Source organism: Giraffa tippelskirchi, chromosome 9 (assembly GCF_054371585.1).
Source record: "Giraffa tippelskirchi isolate mGirTip1 chromosome 9, T2T-mGirTip1v1.2.pri, whole genome shotgun sequence".
Taxonomy (NCBI): domain Eukaryota; kingdom Metazoa; phylum Chordata; class Mammalia; order Artiodactyla; family Giraffidae; genus Giraffa; species Giraffa tippelskirchi.
Genome location: NC_137283.1, coordinates 127,894,677 through 127,913,509, shown reverse-complemented (window position 1 = coordinate 127,913,509; position 18,833 = coordinate 127,894,677). Strand labels below are relative to the sequence as shown.

General features: G+C 37.7%; 1 protein-coding gene and 1 long non-coding RNA gene across 5 annotated transcripts in view; one reads left to right on the top strand and one right to left on the bottom strand.

Annotated features, from left to right (window-relative positions):
* The window catches only part of ZNF292 (zinc finger protein 292), an 89,216-nt gene that overhangs the window by 17,422 nt on the left and 52,961 nt on the right, over positions 1-18,833 (top strand). The gene's annotated exons all lie outside the window — the stretch shown is intronic.
* Positions 2,526-5,167, bottom strand: LOC145521008 (uncharacterized). The gene is made up of 2 exons (XR_014064979.1): positions 3,465-5,167; positions 2,526-3,320 (listed from the first exon to the last, which is right to left on the bottom strand). It is a non-coding gene; the product is annotated as an uncharacterized LOC145521008 (long non-coding RNA).

Sequence of the window (18,833 nt, the reverse complement as noted above, 5' to 3'; positions counted from 1 at the left end):
GGTTTTTTTCATGAAGGTACTTTTCTGCCCATTTACTTCGCTAATCTGTCTTCTGCATTATCACTAAGATTATGTTATCCTTTCAAAGCATGGATATCATATTTATAAAGACTTTTAGAAGGGTAACACAGTGTGGAAGAGTTCAGACACCGTGAATTGAAATCCCAGCTCCACTGTTTACTGGCTACGGGCTCAGTTTCTTAACCTGTTAAATGAGGAGAGTTGTATTGTGAGGTAACTGAGGCATCAGCACAGCACTCATCACATTAATAAGCACCACATAAAAAGCTCTTCCATGAAAAATAAAATTCAAGCTCATTAGCCTTGCACTCAAGGACTGTCATGACCTGGCACCTAGCATGCCAGCCTGACTGATTGGCAGCCATATCTCTTATTTATTTTTTAGGTAAAGCCTGAAGAGTTTATAGTCTGTTCTTGTACTACAGTTTACATAGCTTCCCTCACCTCTGTGCTTTGGCTTTAGCTTTCCCCTTTAGTGTATCCTTCTTTTATCAACTCCATTTCTCCATATTTTTTCTCTTCAATCTGATCAGATTGTTAGTTATTATTACATTTTTTCATGGGGCTTTCCTGTACTTCTAAATGGATTTAATGATATATTCCCTATCCTTTTTTAATGAAATGTGTGTGCTTTTCTGACTTTTTATCATAGTTTTTCCATATTAAGATTGTGGTTGTCTCTTCATCCTCTCCCCAAATTGGAGCTCCTTAAAAGCAGGGGCCATGCCTTATTTTACTGAAGCAGAAGTGGTTAAATCTGTTGAATGATTGTCTCCTCTTTTTTTTCTTGAATAGGTTGGTTTAAATTGTGGGTTGAATTTTGTGCTTCATTACCTACTGAAATTAGGTTTCTTCGACCACTCTTGTTTCATCTCAATTCTGACGTTAGTTTTCTATGTTCAAGGCAAGGGTTCAATTTGATCAAATGTTTTTATAAAGCAAACTTGAGTGTATGATGAGTAGTAGCTGTCTTAATATCCTGCATTTATTAAGTGCTGATTGTGTGCAAGGCACTGGTGTCTGTGTGTGTATGTGTGAGAGAGAGACAGATGGCGTGAAGCACTGAGAGAGATGGACTCGTAATTCTCAGTCATCCTCTTAGGTGGGTGGCTACTATCCCTATTTATATGTGAGACTGCTGAGGCACAGATAAGTAAAGTAACTTGCCCAAGTCAATAAATCATTTAATTAAAAAAAAAAAGCAAAACCCAAACAAAGTTAAACATTTTTTTTTCTTTTTGGGTATTAAAATTTGTTTTACATACAAAGAGAGCTTACAATAATAACCTTAAATTATTTGAAACTAAACTTCAGGAAAGCAGAGCAATGAATATAGGTATTTATTGTGATCAAATTTGAGTAATAGTCTTACTTAAGAATGTCTTGATTTCTTTGTTTAGCAGTAGTGGGAATTTCATTAGTTTTGAATTTCTTTGAGTAATGTTCCAAATTGGGAAAGGAGTATGTCAAGGTTGTATATCGTCACCCTGCTTATTTAACTTATATGCAGAGTACATATGCGAAATGCTGGGCTGGATGAAGCACAAGCTGGAATCAAGATTACAGGGAGAAATATCAGTAACCTCAGATATACAGATGACACCACCCTAATGGCAGACAGCGAAGAGGAACTAAAGAGCCTCTTGTTGAAGGTGAAAGAGGAGAGGGAAAAAGCTGGCTTAAAACTCAACATTCAAAAAATGAAGATCATGGCATCCGGTCCCATCACTTCGTGGCAAATAGATGGGGAAACAGTGGAAACAGGGAGAGACTTATTTTCTTGGGCTCCAAAATCACAGCAGATGGTGGCTGCAGCCATGAAATTAAAAGACGCTTACTCCTTGGAAGAAAAGCTGTGACCAACCTAGACAGCATATTCAAAAGCAGAGACATTACGTTGCCAACAAAGGTCCGTCTAGTCAAAGCTGTGGTTTTTGCAGTAGTCATGTATGGATGTGAGGGTTGGACCGTAAAGAAGGCTGAGTGCCGAAGAATTGATGCTTTTGAACTGTGGTGTTGGAGGAGACTCTTGAGAATCCTTTGGACTGCAAGGAGATCAAACCAGTCATTCCTAAAGGAAATCAATCCTGAATATTCATTGGAAGGACTGACGCTGAAGCTGAAGCTCCAATACTTTGGGCACCTGACGTAAAGAGCTGACTTAATGGAAAAGACTCTGATGCTGGGAAAGATTGAAGGCAGGAAGAAAAGGGGATGACAGAGGACGAGATGGTTGAATGGCATCACCAACTCAGTGGACACAAGTTTGAGCAACCTCTGGAAGATGGTGAAGGACAGGGAAGCCTGGCATGCTGCAGTCCTTGGGATCTCTCAACAACAATTTATAGGTCTTTTAAGGGTATAATCAATACATATTTATAAATTACAATGAGGGCAACTTGTTGAAGAAATCTGTTTCTAATTGCCTAATATAACTAAGATCAATTCTTTATTGGATTAAAAAAAAAAAAACTGCGTTTGTGTTGTGTTTGGCCTCTTTATATGGTGCAAAGAAGTACCTGAAGTCCATGGGGAAAAGTAGGTCATCAGTAGTCTTTAAAGCTGCTTTTAGTTGGGTATCCCGTGAACATTTGAATATGAAACCTCAGTATAGGGATGTCTCATTATAAACTTCACACATGTGCATGCATATTACTTCAGCTTATATTGCTATTTGAATCTGTTTATTAAGTAATAAAGTTTGTATTTTAGATAGCTTTCATAGGAAAAGTTTTTTCCCTCTCCTGTACTGTATTTTATACTCTGTTTGGAAACCACTGGTTTATAGTGCTACAAGTAGCTGATGTTTCTGAGATACATTGTTAAATAACTGCTGGGTTTATTTTCCCCATTTTCATAGTGTACTGGAGAAGTGACAGTAGTGACCCAATCAGATTTTGTTTTTCATTCTGCCTTTTAGTCACGTTTAATATAATGTGTATTTCCAGTTTATTGTTTCTGTCATGCTTTGCCCTTTATGAAGATCCTGAGCATTGAGTGTGCCTGTTATATCAGATTCCCTCTCAGCTCTGAATCAACTTGCTCTGATATTGGAGCTTGGTTGTTTAAGTGTTTCTCCATTGAGTGATATTAAGTTTGTCAGTAGAGGATCTGAAGGGACTTTACACAAAGAGGGGCTTCTTGTTTCTTGCTGCTGCTGCATGACCATGAGTGGCACAGATATAGGGACATCCAGTGGTTCTCTGCCCCAGCTAAGTGCTCAGAGTGGACAGAGTCTTGTTGAGCTCACAGCCCCAGCCCCAAATTTGTGACCACCTCTCCAAGGCAATGGCAACCCACTCCAGTACTCTTGCCTGGAAAATCCCATGGACAAAGGAGCCTGGTAGGCTGCAGTCCATGGGGTTGCTAAGAGTTGGACATGACTGAGCGACTTCACTTTCACTTTTCACTTTCATGCATTGGAGAAGGAAATGGCAACCCACTCTGATGTTCTTGCCTGGAGAATCCCAGGGACGGGGGAGCCTGGTGGGCTGCCATCTGTGGGGTCACTCAGGGTCGGACACAACTGAAACGACTTAGCAGCAGCAGCAGCTCCGTGTCCTGACACGGACATTGCACACGCCAGCTCCAGTACCCCACCTTTCGCTGTGTGGCTGCTTGCTCCATAGGTTGTTTCCCGTGACCCTCTCCTTGCAGATGCTGCTGGCAAGCAGGTTCTCACCTCCCAGCCACTTAGGCCCAGGAAACCCAACCTGACAGACTTCTTTACCATCCAGTAGGGTGCAACCATATCTTCTCCAACAAAGTTCAAGCCCTAGCTTTGAGTGGAAGGGCCTTCTACCTGGTTTGTTTTTTTGCTTCTGGTACTGTCTCAGCTCTTGAGTATTTTTTTAGAGTGCTCTTGATCTGTATTTCTCCCTGTTATGATCATTCTTTATGTGAAACTTTCCCTGTTCAAATCCCCAGTTTTTTGGTTTGACCCTGTTGCAGTGGGCTAAAATGAGGTAAATTACATACTAAACGTAAAAACTGTATGCAGATTAGTATCAGTACTTTCCGCCTCATACACTTTGCATATTTGGCTCATCAGCTAGTTCATGGAAACTGGCTTTGGTATTAAAGGAATATATATATATATACCATTTTTGTAAATTCAATTTTTCATTCTGGTAGGATTATAATTATGTAGGAGTGGTCCTGAAAAGTCATTGTTCCCCAAAGTTGTTTAGATGAGGGAATGGAGCAATTGCGTGTGTTTTCATAGTTTAATATCTCATACTTTAAACAATCAGGAAGCGTCAAATGAGAACTTTTCAGTCTTACAAAGTTATTAGCATATTTATTGCTCAAAAAATTTCCACCTGGTCAGTTTTTGGAATAAATTAGCAAATGACAGGCAGGAGTTATCTTTAAAAAAAATTCCCCAAGTAGGAGGTTGGGTTAAGAAAAAAGCACACCCACACTCCCAGAGGATGTGGCACTGGTGAGGCAGGGAGACAGAAATGTTATTTTGACTAACTTAGTAGTAGTAGTAACTTCTTAAATGGTTTATTTGTAGACCTCTAAATTTGATTCTGTTTAACATTTTCATATTTGAGGTCTCTTGTGGATGTTTAAAATCAGTAGCTTTGCTAATTTTAAGAGTCGTCTCATATCTTTAGTAACACCACATACCTGCAGTTATTGCTATACAGTTGACTAAAATACTATATTACTAAATACTACATTCATTCCCAGGAATTTTTCTCAATTCACTGGTTACTGGATTTCTGACTTCACTATGGTTGTGTGAACCCTAGTTCCAGCTTTTCTTTGAAGCTTAAAATGGATGAAGATAATGTTTCCAGAAGTTGAAGAAGAAAATAATAAAAATAATAGATTATTGATTCTGTAGCCAATAATTTTGTGGTATCCAATAGCCCTTACACTGGCATGAAAGTAACGAATCTACATAGTGTATTAAATAAATTATGTATTTTTAATTAATAAAAGGACACCAGAATCTGATTTGTGTTTAACTTCACTATTTGTGGCAACTTTGGTAGAGAGATTATTGAAGCTGATAATCCTGACTTTGTAGATGATTATTTTCCCAGTGGAACATTTATCCAGTTAGTATTTTAAGTAAAATTTTAAAAGCAAATGACATTTCCTGTGAAGGAGCCCATTAAAAAAAAAAAAAAACCTAGCTTATAATTACTGTGTACACCGTGAGTGCTTTTGAAAAGGAAAAATGTATTTTTTAATAAAGTTACAAGTAGAAATTTTTCTCCCTGCAGTGGAAAGAAGGGTACTTTATGTAAGTCTTTAAGTCTTTGACATATGAGATTGATTCAGTAAGGGTGTGATGTACTTGAGAAAGAGTATAATTACAAAGAGATGAGTCTAATCATCTTAAAGAAAAATAGAATTCTTTGCAATAGTAAAAGTAATCGGGAGGAAAATAATTTTGTAGTGTGTGTGTGTGTATTAGTCACTCAGTCGTGTCCAGCTCTTTGTGACCCCCTGAGAAGGAGCCCACCAGGCTTCTCTATCCATGGATTTTTCCAGGCAAGAATACTGTAGTGGGTTGCCATTTCCTTCTCCAGGGGATCTTCCAACCCAGGGATTGAACCCAGGTCTCCTGCATTGCAGGCAGATTGTTTACTGTCTGAGCCACCAGGGAAGCCCAATTTATAGTATGTATTACTATTAAATACATTTTTTTCTTGTTGGTTGTCTTCTGCAAGAAAATATAACATGAAATTGATGTGGCATATGTTGTATCTTACTAAAATAAAATTCAAGTATATTATACAGTGTTGTAACTTAAAAGTTGTATTTTTTAAAAGCTTCCTTTGGTTGACGCAGTATGGCAGTTAACACAGTAATTTTAATTTTCTTCGTGTACTCTTTGTATTCTTTTAGAACTTTAAGCATACTTTTCTGGAGGTGAATTCCCAGGCTAATCACAAGTCTTTTTATTCACAGAGTAAGCCTTAATATTATTTTGTATTCTAGGAACAGGATGCCATGGAGGAAAGAAGGGTTTCCTACTATTTTTCTGAATATTAGGCAAGCTTACTCTGCAGTTTAGAATTAATAGTTGTGGGTGTTTTTTTGTTTTTTTTTTGAAAAGGTGGGGAGGTTCCTTAAAACTTCATTTCTTCTCCTTTCCCCTGCCCTTTTTTCCCAAGTAGTCACTGTTTTCATATTTCTGAGTCCCACTTTGCATCCTCACTCACACCCCCTATTGCATCAGTGTTGGAGAATCCAACTACCTGTTAAGGAAGATCTAGACTAATTTATGATGTCTTAAGTAGATAAAATATTGAGTAGATAAAAAAAATATGGATAATTTGGGGAAGGGTAAGTTGGAATAGAAGAGTCTTCAAAGAGAAAAACCACTCTATTGCTGTTACCTGAGTGCAACCTTTTTTTTTTTTTTAAGGAGTTGTTTCTGTACTCCTAAAGTCATAGTTTCTCTGAAAACTTGAACTCAAAACATTTCCCTAACTACTCTTGTTACATTACAGCAAGTGTTCATGGGGTAGATGAATAGGAAGATGGGAGCCTTAGGTATAGTATGGATCTGTATGTTCAGGATTCCAGTTATGTCATCATCACTTTAATCTTTTCCAGTTATGTGGGCAAATAAGTTACCTTCTTTTTCCCTTTTTCACTTAAGTGACTTTGTGTTGAATTTCTAATCCTAATAAGAATATAATCCAGATTTTAAGGGGAAATTAAGTACAAAAATGTAACAAGTTGTCGGTCCTCTCTGACATAAAACATACAATAATCATGGGTTCAGATAAATTATGATATGTGTCAGTGAACTTTAAAGAAAAAAATCACTTTGTCCAATAACTCACTTGACTACACCTCTGGATTGCAAGGCCTTGGCACTTAATACTGGAAAATATACATGTCCTTAGCCGGATCTTTAGCTGATGGCCTGTTGAGTGAACCTATTTTGTGGACAAATGTTTGATATTTACTGATGACCTAATGTAGTTTGGTGCTTCTGTGTTAAAACTGCTTTTATTACGTAACTGTTTGTGCTGGCGGTGAGAACACTGAATGCCTGTAAATACCAGGAATGTGAAATAAATGAATCGCTTGGGTAGGGAAAGAGCACTGAAGAACCAGAAAGCTCCTCCATGATTCCTCAGGTGCTCCCTTCTTGGTTATTACTGCCATGGGGAGTTCTGGACCCATTATTGCTAGATCTTCTGGTTTTTCCAAGAACTAGAAATCATATGTGAATTGTCCCAATTTTGAAATATTGGCACCTAACTCAAAATGTCTGGGAGGATCCCCAAAACACATTGTGTCAGCCAAATAAAACATGTCTGGAAAATTTAAATTTATTCCTGGATATTTTGAGCAGTCTACAGTTTGCCAGAAACAGTACATGGAAAAACTCCTCCCCCAGAGTGAGATTTGGTTATGATTCCATCACTGTTAATGTGTTTCCCTTCTTCATTTGCATCTCTGAGAATAGTACTCTCCTGAAGGCATCTGGAAAGAGGTGTGTACAAATGGCTAATATGGTGGGAGGAAGGAAACAAGTCAGTCTGCTTTGGCACCTTCTTTAGAATAGAGAGCTCCTGAGGTAACGAGTCCTGTTGGCAGATACCTAAGAAATCTCTTAGCATCCTTCAAGTCTTGTATTTCTGCTATAGGACTCTATGCATTGTTTAATTTATCCTGAGGCCTGACAGATTTTTAACCAGTATTCTAAGTTTCAGGAACTGTTTAAACGTTGTGTATATCCAAGGGTGATTGTATATCATTGGAAAGACAGAGGAGAGCAAATCAGATAATATTAGCTTGCAACCCTGTTAATTTGGTTTGGGTGATTATTTTAAGAGTTAAAAATATACCTCTGTTAAAATTAGGTTTTAGAATGTCAGTATTCTTATGTAATTTTTTTGCATTATCTAAGAAGAATTCTTAAGTTTAGAATTAGCTGTATTAGCTTTTGTAACAAATAGCCAAATACTAAGTTTGAAAATTAAAGAAAGATTTTAACAAGTAAATAATCTTTTAAAAATAAATTTCTTTTTTTTAAAAAGTATTTATTTATTTGGCTGCATTGGGCTCAGTAGTTGCAGTGTGGGCTTAGTTGCTCCAAGGCGTGTGGAATCTTAGTTCCCCAACCAGGGATTGAACTTGCATCCCCTGCACTGCAACGCAGATTCTTAGCCACGGGACCATCAGGGAAGTCCCTAAAAATAAATTTCTTGTTAGGATAGTTTTAGATTTACAAAAACATTGTGAAGACAGGACAGTGAATTCCCATTTACCCCATGACCTGTTTCCCACATTAGTCACATCTTGCATTTGTGTAGTAAGTTTGTTATAGTTAATGAACCTATATTGATACAGTATCACTAACTGAAGTCATACTTTATTTGCATTTTTAGCTTTTTATCTTAATGTTTATTGTTGTTTCAGAATCCCATCTAGAACACTTTACACTTAGTTGTCATATCTCCTTAGGTTTCTTTGTGCTGTAATAAACTTTCAGACTTCTTGTATTTGATGACCTTAAGTTTTGAGCAGTTCAGTTCAGTCGCTCAGTCATGTCTGACTCTTTGCGACCCCGCGGAGTGCAGCACGCCAGGCCTCCCTATCCATCACCAACTCCCAGAGTTTACCCAAATTCATGTCCATTGAGTCGCTGATGCCATCGAACCATCTCATCCTCTGTCGTCCCCTTTTTCTCCTGCCTTCAATCTTTCCCAGCATCAGGGTCTTTTCCAATGAGTCAGTTCATCTCATCAGGTGGCCAGAGTATTGGAGTTTCAGCTTCAACATCAGTCCTTCCAGTGAACACTCAGGACTGATCCCCTTTCGGATGGACTGGTTGGATCTCCTTGCAGTCCAAGGGACTCTCAAGAGTCTTCTCCAACACCACAGTTCAAAAGCATCAATTCTGCGGCACTCAGCTTTCTTTATAGTCCAACTCTCACATCCATACATGACCACTGGAAAAACCATAGCCTTGACTAGACGGACCTTTGTTGGCAAAATAATGTCTCTCTTTTTTAATATGCTGTCTAGGTTGCTCATAATTTTCCTTCCAAGGAGTAAACGTCTTTTAATTTCCTGGCCGCAGTCACCATCTGGGGTGATTTTGGAGCCCCGAAAAGTATAAAGTCAGCCACTGTTTCCCCATCTATTTGCCACGAAGTGATGGGACCAGATGCCATGATCTTAGTTTTCTGAATGTTGAGCTTTAAGCCAACTTTTTCACTCTCCTCTTTGACTTTCATCAAGAGTCTCTTTAGTTCTTCTTCACTTTCTGCCATAAGGGTGGTGTCATCTGCAAATCTAAGGTTACTTATATTTCTCCCAGCAATCTTGATTCCAGCTCGTGAACTTCATCCAGTCCAGCATTTCTCATGATGTACTCTGCATATATGTTAAATAAGCAGGGTGACAATATACAGCCTTCGCGTACTCCTTTCCCGATTTGGAACCAGTCTGCTGTTCCATGTCCAATTCTAACTGTTGCTTCCTGACCTACGTACAGATTTCTCAAGAGACAAGGTCAGGTGGTCTGGTATTTCCATCTCTTTCAGAATTTTCCACAGTTTGTTGTGATCTACACAGTCAAAGGCTTTGGCATAGTCATTAAAGCAGAAATAGATGTTTTTCTGGAACTCTCTTGCTTTTTTGATGATCCAGTGGATGTTGGCAGTTTGATCTCTGGTTCCTCTTCTTTTTCTAAAACCAACTTGAACATCTGGAAGTTCACGGTTCATGTACTGTTAAAGCCTGGCTTGGAGAATTTTGAGCATTACTTTATTAGCATGTGAGATGAGTGCAATTGTGTGGTAGTTTGAGCATTCTTTGGCATTGCCTTTCTTTGGGATTGGAATGAAAACTGACCTTTTCCAGTCCTGTGCCCACTGCTGAATTTTCCAAATTTGCTGTCATATTGAGTGCAGCCCTTTCACAGCATCGACTTCTAGGAATTGAAATAGCTCAACTGGAATTCCATCACCTCCACTAGCTTTGTTTATAATGATGCTTCCTAAGGCCCACTTGACTTCACATTCCAGGATGTCTGGGACTAAGTGAGTGTGAGTGATCACGCCATCGTGATTATCTGGGTCGTGAAGATCTTTTTTGTACAGTTCTGTGTATTCTTGCCACTGCTTCTTATCTTCTGCTTCTGTTTTGAGAAGTGCTGGTGAGGTATTGTGAAAATCTCTCAATTGGAATTTGCGTAATGATTTTTTTCTTGATTAGACTGAAGTTACAGTTTTTTTGGCAGGAAGACCAAGCATGTAAAGTGCTGTTGTCATCACAGTCATGTTACAGGTACATATTAACGATATGATCTAACACTTTGATGTTGACCTTGATTACCTGGCTCAGTAGTGTTTGTAGGCTTCTCCAATGTAATGTCACTCTTTTTTTCACCCTTCCCATGATGTACTCTTTGGAAGGAAATCACTATGGTTAAGATGTGGGAAGGTAGGTTCTACCTCGATTGTGCTGTCTGGATAAATTATTTGTAGTTTTTTTTTAAAGAAATTAATAACCTTTTATAGTCATTTAAAAATATTTATTTTTGGTTACTTAGAGCATGGGCTCTAAGTTCATGGGCTTCAGTAGTTGTGGCTGGAGGACTCTAGAGGGAGGGCTTAGAAGTTGTGGCACATGGGGTTAGTTGCTCTGCAGCATGTGGGATCTTCCCTGATCAGAGATTTGAATCTGTGTTGCCTGCATTGGTAGGCAGATTCTTATCCACTGTACCACCAGGGAAGTCCTTGTAATTTTTTTATAATGGTAAGTTTGTCTCTTTTGCCACATTTATTTACATCAATATGGATTCATGGCTATGTTTTATACCTTGGGTTATAATTTAATACTATTGTACTTTGTTGCTCAAATTGTTCCAGTTTGGGGCATTGGCAGCTCTTTCATTTGACTCATGTGTCCCTTTGGATTACTTCCTCTCCCTACCATTTCTGTGTGTCTGTGTGTTAGCACAATAAGTCTTTCTATCTAGAAAAAAAATTGTTTTTAAATAGAGGTTAAGTTTTAAACGCAGGTAATCTTCCTATTTTTACTCTCTTGCTAACCCTAAAACTCCATAGTAACTAGCAAAATTCCGCTATTATGATTATGCCCTATTCTCGGCTTTCTTTATTCTGGTACTTTCACAGGCATTGGTGAATATTATCTTGGAAGTGAATATTGTCAAGATAGAAAATCCTAGAAGATTTTGAAGTTCTTGAAGCAGTGAAAAATGCCTATGCTTGCTACAGGAAAATTTAGCAGAAAAAGGAGTTCTTAGGCCCATGAATATATTTTTTAAGAATAGTGCAGAAAAATTCCTTCAAAGAAATATTTAAATATCTAAAAAACATCTTTGAAACATATATTTATTTTACTTTTGATCAACTTTAATAGTTTTTGGTGATGTAAAACTCATTTCCAGGGATTGGACCCTAATATATAATCTGTCTGTAGAGTTTGATTTATTAGGAGCCAGTGAAGTCATTGTTTGGAGTGAGGTTACTCACTGATGGTAATTAGTCATAGAAATGTAGTAGTCATTAGCATCCTCTGAAAGTCGGTTCTAACACGGTTATCTATGTAGTTGAACCATTCTTTAAGTCAGATAAAATGCTTCTGTGTTCCTAGTTTTTCTTAGCTCTCCAGTACATAATATTAATAGTCTCTTTCCATTTTTTAACTACTCCCTTTAAGTTAAAAATGACATCCTTGTTATTTAAAAATCTGAGCAATGCAAAAGTGTCATCCTCCCTATCCTGTTCTACTCTTCACTCCAGAGATAACTAGTTACAAAATTGTATCTTTGTAGACATTTTCCTATGCATTCATTTAAATGTAATTCTTTATATGTTTCTATTTAAATAGTGAGATAAGATAATAAATATTGTTCTGTGCTGTACATTTTTTTTCACCTAATAATATATACTGATCATTTCATGTCAGTAAATTCAAAACTACTTCATTCTTTTTAAATAAAACATTTTATAATGAGCACATCCTATAATTCAGGGCTTCCCTGGTGATTCAGACGGTAAAGCATCTGGCTGCAATGCAGGAAGACCTGGGTTCGATCCCTGGGTCGGGAAGATCCCCTGGAGAAGGAAATAGCAACCCACTCCAGTATTCTTGCTTGGAGAATCCCATGGACAGAGGAGCCTGGTGGGCTACAGTCTGTGGGGTCACAAAGAGTCAGACACGAGTGAGTGACTTCACTATACCTATACCATAATTTATTAAACAATCTATTACTGACATTTAAGTTTTATAATTTTTGTCATTTTGCAAAGTGAAATGGTGGCTCCTTGCTGCTTTTAGTCTTATATTCCTGACAGCTGGGTTGGTATGAAAATTTCTTTTTCATAGACTATGCTTTCGAATGGAGAAGCCTTTCAGAAGGTTTTATTTTCCATCTCTGATTCAAGGTTATAAAGGAGCTACAGCTGAAATGGTTTTCAGATAGTTTCTGTTTTAGGAGTATTTTTTTAAATCTTTGTATCAGGTGCCTCTGAATTGATAGTTAATATTTTCTGGAAAAAATATGATTTCAAACCATTAATGTTTTAAGCAATGTTAAATATATTGATCAGTATTTCCCATTAGTTTCAAATTGATTCTATGACTATGATGCGTTAAAATCAGGAAATTCAAACAGCTAGAGATCTATGTCTTATATGATGCTGATCTGTTTAAAATTTAAATTCTAAAATAATTAAGTCATATTACATAGTACACATTGTCTTTGTGCTTCATGTTCAGTCATTTAAAAATATCAAAATAAGGACTAATTGTAGTTGGGAAACGGATGATGCTTAATATAGGTTATTATATGATACAGAATACTTGAATGTGTTAGAAGGGCTTGAGAAAGTTATTCATTCTCTCTAAATTCACCAATCCTTATTTGAAACCACTGAAGCCAGATGTGATTCAGAATTCAAAATTTTATGACTTTTCAAAAAGTTATATGATACATGTACTGTGTTTTACACAATACCTTCAGAGGGGCTTTGAGTTGCCCATAGACCCATAGCAGGATATATGAATATTCTCAGTAAGTGGGATAAAAGCTGTGAAGTATTTCATTTCTTTTTATTTTTTTATGGGATAATATTCAACTATATGGATATAATACATTTTATTTGCCCATCCACTCCATCTAATGGACATTTGACTTGTTGCCAGTTAGTGTTGCTATGAACATTCATATACATTTCTTTCTGTCAACATGTTTATATTTGTTGGGGTCCTTTGCAAGTAGAATTGCTGGTTTAGATAGTGAATTTATGTTTACCGTTTTATGAAACTGCCAGATTATTTGTCACAAGTGGTTGTATGTACCATTTTACATTCTTCACAGCACAGCATGAGGGTTCTAGTATCTCTAGATTCTCACCAAAACTAGGTATTGTCTGTCTTTAATTACAGCTATTCTAGTGGATTTATAGTGGTATCTTGTGGTTTAATTTGCATTTCCCTAGTGACTAACGATATTAAACATCATTTCACGTGCTTTTTAAGTCATTTGTTAATCTTTGGTGGACTGACCATGTAAAACTTTTGCCCATTTATTTTGGGAGGGGGTGGTCATTTTTCTTTTTATTATAGAGTTGTAATAGTTCTTTATGTATTCTGGATACAAGTCCTGTATCAGGTACGTTATTTGCAAAAATTTTCTCCCAGCCTAAGCCTTGTCTTTTCATTTTCTTTCTTTTTTTTTTTTAATAAATGCTTTCAATTTTTTCCAGGTCTCTTGAGGTGCAATTAATAAATAAAATTGTATTTATTTAGGGTGTGCATGATGATGATTTGATATACATACACATTATGAAATTATTACAGTCAAATTAATTTAGCCTATCCATCACCTCACATAGTTACCATGTTTATGTGTGTGTGTGTGGTGAGAACACTGGGATTTACTGTCAGAGCAAATTTGAAATTAACTCTAGTCACTGTACTGTACATTAGATTCTTAAAGCCTGTTTTAACTGAATGTTTGTATCCTTGGGTCACATTTCTACATTTCTTCCCACACTCTAGTCTCTGGCAGTCACCATTCTACTCTCTGCTTCTACGATTTTGACTTAATTTTTTTTTTTTTAATTCTGTGTATCAGTGAGATCATATAGTGTCTGGTTTTCTGTCTGGCTTATTTCACTTTGCATAATGTCCTCTAGGTTCATCCAAGATGTAGCAAATAACAGGATTTTTTTTTTTTCTTTTTTTGTGACTGAATAGTCTATTGTGTATATATACAACATTTTCATTATTTGTCAGTAGACAATTGAGCTGTTTCCATATTTTGGCGATTGTGAAAAATGCTGCATGAACATGGGGTTCCAGATATCTTTTCAAGATACTAATTTAGTTTCTTTGGGTATATATTCATGAAGTAGAATTGCTGGATCATACAGTAGTTCCATTTTTAATTTTTTGAGGATCCTCCATACTGTTTTCCATAATGGTTGTACACTTTACACTCCCACCAACAGTTCACAAGGGTTCCCTTTCCTCCATATCTTCTCCAGTACTAATTTCGTCTTTTTGATGACAGATACCCTAAGAGATCTGAGTTGATACTTTGTCATGGTTTTGATTTGCATTTCCCTGATGATTAGCAAAAAGAAGATAAGGAGGACTACATCAAACTAAAAGGCTTCTGTACAGCAAAGGAGGTTTTTTCCTACATTTTATTCTAGAAGATCTACAGTCTCCAGTCTTCCTTACTTTTACCTCTGCAGTCTATTTTGAGTTAATTTTTATGAGTGGTTTAAGATAGAGGTTTAGATTTGAAGAATTGATCACTTTTTAAGCTGGACTTTCTGCTGTAATATTTCATGTTCTACTAAAGTAGGTGTATTAGTTCATTTGACCTGCTATAAGCTAAATAACATACAAACTTGGATGGCTTAAAAGCAATAGAAGTTCATTTCTCACAGTTCTGGGGGCTGGGGAGTCCAAGATCAAGGCACAAACAGAATCTGGTCTGGTGACAGCCCACTTTCTAGTTCATAGACAACACTTTTTCACTTTGAGCCACATAATAGAAGAGGCAGGGGAGCTTTCTAGGACCTCTTCTATAACAGCACTAACCAGATGTATTTTGTGTTTTTAGAATATAATTCTCAGCGTTAGAAATATTGTGGAGACAAAACTGCAGTCACAAATGTCATTTTTAGGGTATATTTCCTGTATGCAAAAAGAGTTATATAGTGTTGTAAGAGTTAATTGGATGGAATCTAAAAACACTTCCTTTCTAGGTTATGTGCTAGACATTGTTACTTAATCTCTGTTACATCAAGTTTCTTAGGAAATTAAAGAGTCACTTATGGGCATTGTGTCTCAGCTGGTAAAGAATCTGCCTGCGATGCAGGAGACCTGGGTTCGATCCCTGTGTTGGGAAGATTCCCTGGAGAAGGAAAAGGCTACCCACTCCAGTATTCTGGCCTGGAGAATTCCAAGGACTGTTTAGTCCATGGGGTCGCAAAGAGCTGGACACGTCTGGGCCACTTTCACTTTCATGGGCTTTGTGAACAGGTTAGTGTCAAACATTTTCATATTAGTCTAAAATTGAGACTCTCTACACCAAGGAACTCATTTGACTGCTATTGTAAACCTTGCTTATGTTATTTGTTCGTTTGCTAAGTCTTGTGTCCAACTCTGCAACCCCGTGAACTGTAGCAAAGCAGGCTTCTCTGTCCTCTGCCATCTACGAGTTTCCTCCAATTCATGTCCGTTGAGTTGGTTATGCTATCTAACCATCTCATCCTTTGCCACCACCTTCTCCTTTTGCTTTCAGTCATTCCCAGCATCAGGGTCTTTTCCAGTGAGTCACCTCTTCACATCAGGTGGCCAAAGTATTGGAGCTTCTGCTTCAACATCAGTCCTTCCAGTGAATATTCAGGATTGATTTCCTTTAGGATTGACTGGCTTGATCTCTAGCAGTCCAAGAGACTCTCAAGAGTCTTCTCCAGCTCCACAATTCAAAAGCATCAATTCTTATCAGCCTTCTTTATGGTCCATCTCTCACATCCATGCATGGCTACTGGAAAAACCATAGCTTTGACTGTATGGATCTTTATTGGGAAAGGAATGTCTCTGCTTTTTGATATGCTCTCTAGGTTTATCATAGCTTTCCTTCCAAGGAGCCAAGTGTCTTTTACTTTCATGGCTGCTCTCACTGTCCACAGTGACTTTGGAGCCCAAGAAAATAAAGTCTGTCACTGCTTCCACTTTTTCCTCTTCTATTTGCCTTGAAGTGATGGGACGAGATGCTGTGATCTTTGGTTTTCGAATGTTGAGTTTCACAGCTTTTACATGCTCCTCTTTGACCTTCATCAAGAGGCTCTTTTGTTCCTCTTTGCTTTTTGCCATTAGAGTGGTGTCATCTGTGTGTCTGTTGTTGTTCAGTCCCTCAGTTGTGTGCAACTCTGTGACCCCATGGACTGCAGCAGGCCAGGCTTCCCTGTCCTTCACCATTTCCCAGAGCTTGCTCAAACTTATATTGGTTGAGTCAGTGATGCCATCCAACCATCTCGTCTTAAGTCATCCCCTTCTCCTCCTGCCTTTAGTCTTTCCCAGCATCAGGGTCTTTTCCACTGAGTCGGCTCTTTCCATCAGGTGGCCAAAGTATTTGGAGTTTCAGCTTCAGCATCAGTCCTTCCAGTGAATATTCAGGATTGATTTCTTTTAGGATTGACTGGTTTGATCTCCTTGCAGTCCAAGGGACTCTAGAGTCTTCTCCAACACCACAGTTCAAAAGCATCAATTCTTTGGTGCTCAGCTTTCTTTATAGTCCAACTGTCACATCCATACATGACTACTGGAGAAACTGTAGCTTTGACTGGAGGGATCTTTGTTGGCAAAGTGATGTCTCTGCTTTTTGGTAATGCTGTCTAGGTTGGTCATAGCTTTTCTTCCAAGGAGCGTCTTTTAATTTCATGGCTGCAGTCACCATCTGCAGTGATTTTTGAGCCCCCAAAAATAAACCTGCATATCTGAGGTTGATATTTCTCCCGGCAATCTTGATTCCAGCATGTGATTCATCCAGCCTGGCATTTTGTATGATGTACTCTGCATGGAAGTTAAATAAGCAGGGTGACAATATATAGCCTTGTCATACTCCTTTCCCAGTTTTGAACCAGTAATTTGTTCCATGTCTGGTTGTAATTGTTGCTTCTTGACCTGCCTGCCGGTTTCTCAGGAGACAGGTTAAGTGATCTGGTATTCCCATCTCTTTAAGGATTTTCCACGGTTTGTGTGATCCACACAGTCAATTTAGTGTAGTTGGTGAAGCAGGAGTAGATGTTTTTCTAGAATTCTCTTGCTTTTTCTATATTCCAGCAAATGTTGGCAATTTGATCCCTGCCTCTTCAAAACCCAGCTTGTACATCTGGAAGTTCTCTGTTCACATATTTCTAAAGCCTTGCTTGAAGGATTTTGAACATTATCTTGCCAGCATGTGAAGTGAGCACCTTTGTATGGTAGTTTGAACATTCTTTGGCATTGCCCTTCTCTAGGATTGGAAGGATATATTGGGATGGCTAAAAGAGTTTTCCATAAGATGGTATGGTAAAACCAAACTTTTTGGCCAAGCCAATACTATTAGAACTAGAGGAATGAATGGGCCACACCGTGGCAAGGTAGGGAATAGAAAATTTGGGGGTTGCAATGTTCGTACCATGAAAATGCTGCAAGGAATTAGGCCTTGGATTCTTGGAAATATTGTAAAGTGAGTGTTTATAGCATCCATATTAGAAATTATTTAGGATTTAAAGCTGTCAGAAGCTCAGGTTCTGAATGGTTACTTCACCTCCTAGAATGAGTGTATGGGCATGTGAATTATGTGAAGTTCATAATTGATTTTCTTTGAAAATGCTGAAGTGCTACTGAAATAGCTACAAGAGTGGGCCATTTGTCAAGGACAGTCGACTGTGGTATTGGGAAACAACTATCTGCACCAGAATAATATGGAAGTAAAATTATGAAATAATCTTGGATTTCATCAGAAGTAAGAGAGACTCATTCAGTTCTCACTGTTTAGGAGAAAGATGATACAAAAATAGCACCAGCACTAAGGGACAAGCTCCAACCTGAGATGCTGAGGAAGACTTGGGAGTTGCCAATTGATGCAGATAAGTGTCAGTCGATTCTTTGAAGTCAGACTTCTGACTAGCTTGGTAGTTGGGAATAACTTCCTTTATCAGTTCTATTCACAGGAACTTTTTATTATGGATATGTTAATATGTATTCCTGGGAATATGGGTTTCAAATACTTCTTGCCAGTTGTAGCTTTTTATTTTATGTGGGGTTTTGGTGACTAAATACTAAGTTCTAGTGGAACTATAGCTGTCAGCATCTTCCTTTATGGTTGTGTGTTTTGCGTCTTGTTTAAGAAATCCTTCATTGTCCTTTGAAATACTCTCAAGATCTTGAGATCTTCTCCTCCTGTATTCCTAATGTTTTGAAGTATTGCTTTTCACATTTAGATTTTTAGATATTTAATCCATTTGGAATATAATTCTGTTATATACTGAGAATTGTAATTTTTTTCTCCTGAGGAGCTGGTTGTTTCAGCATTATCTGTGGAATGGTCTGTGTATTTCTCACTGATTACTAATGGCACATCTGCTATATACCCAAATTTCCATATATGCTTAACTCTGTTAAAGCGCTCTAGTTCTCCTCTGTCATCTGTACCTGTATGGATATCATGCGCTCTCAATTTCCATCCCTTTAAGATGTCTTGCTATCTGATTAGGGGATATAATCCCACCTGGCTCTTTCAGAATTGGTTTGGCATTTTGTTTGAATTTTAGAATCAACTTGTC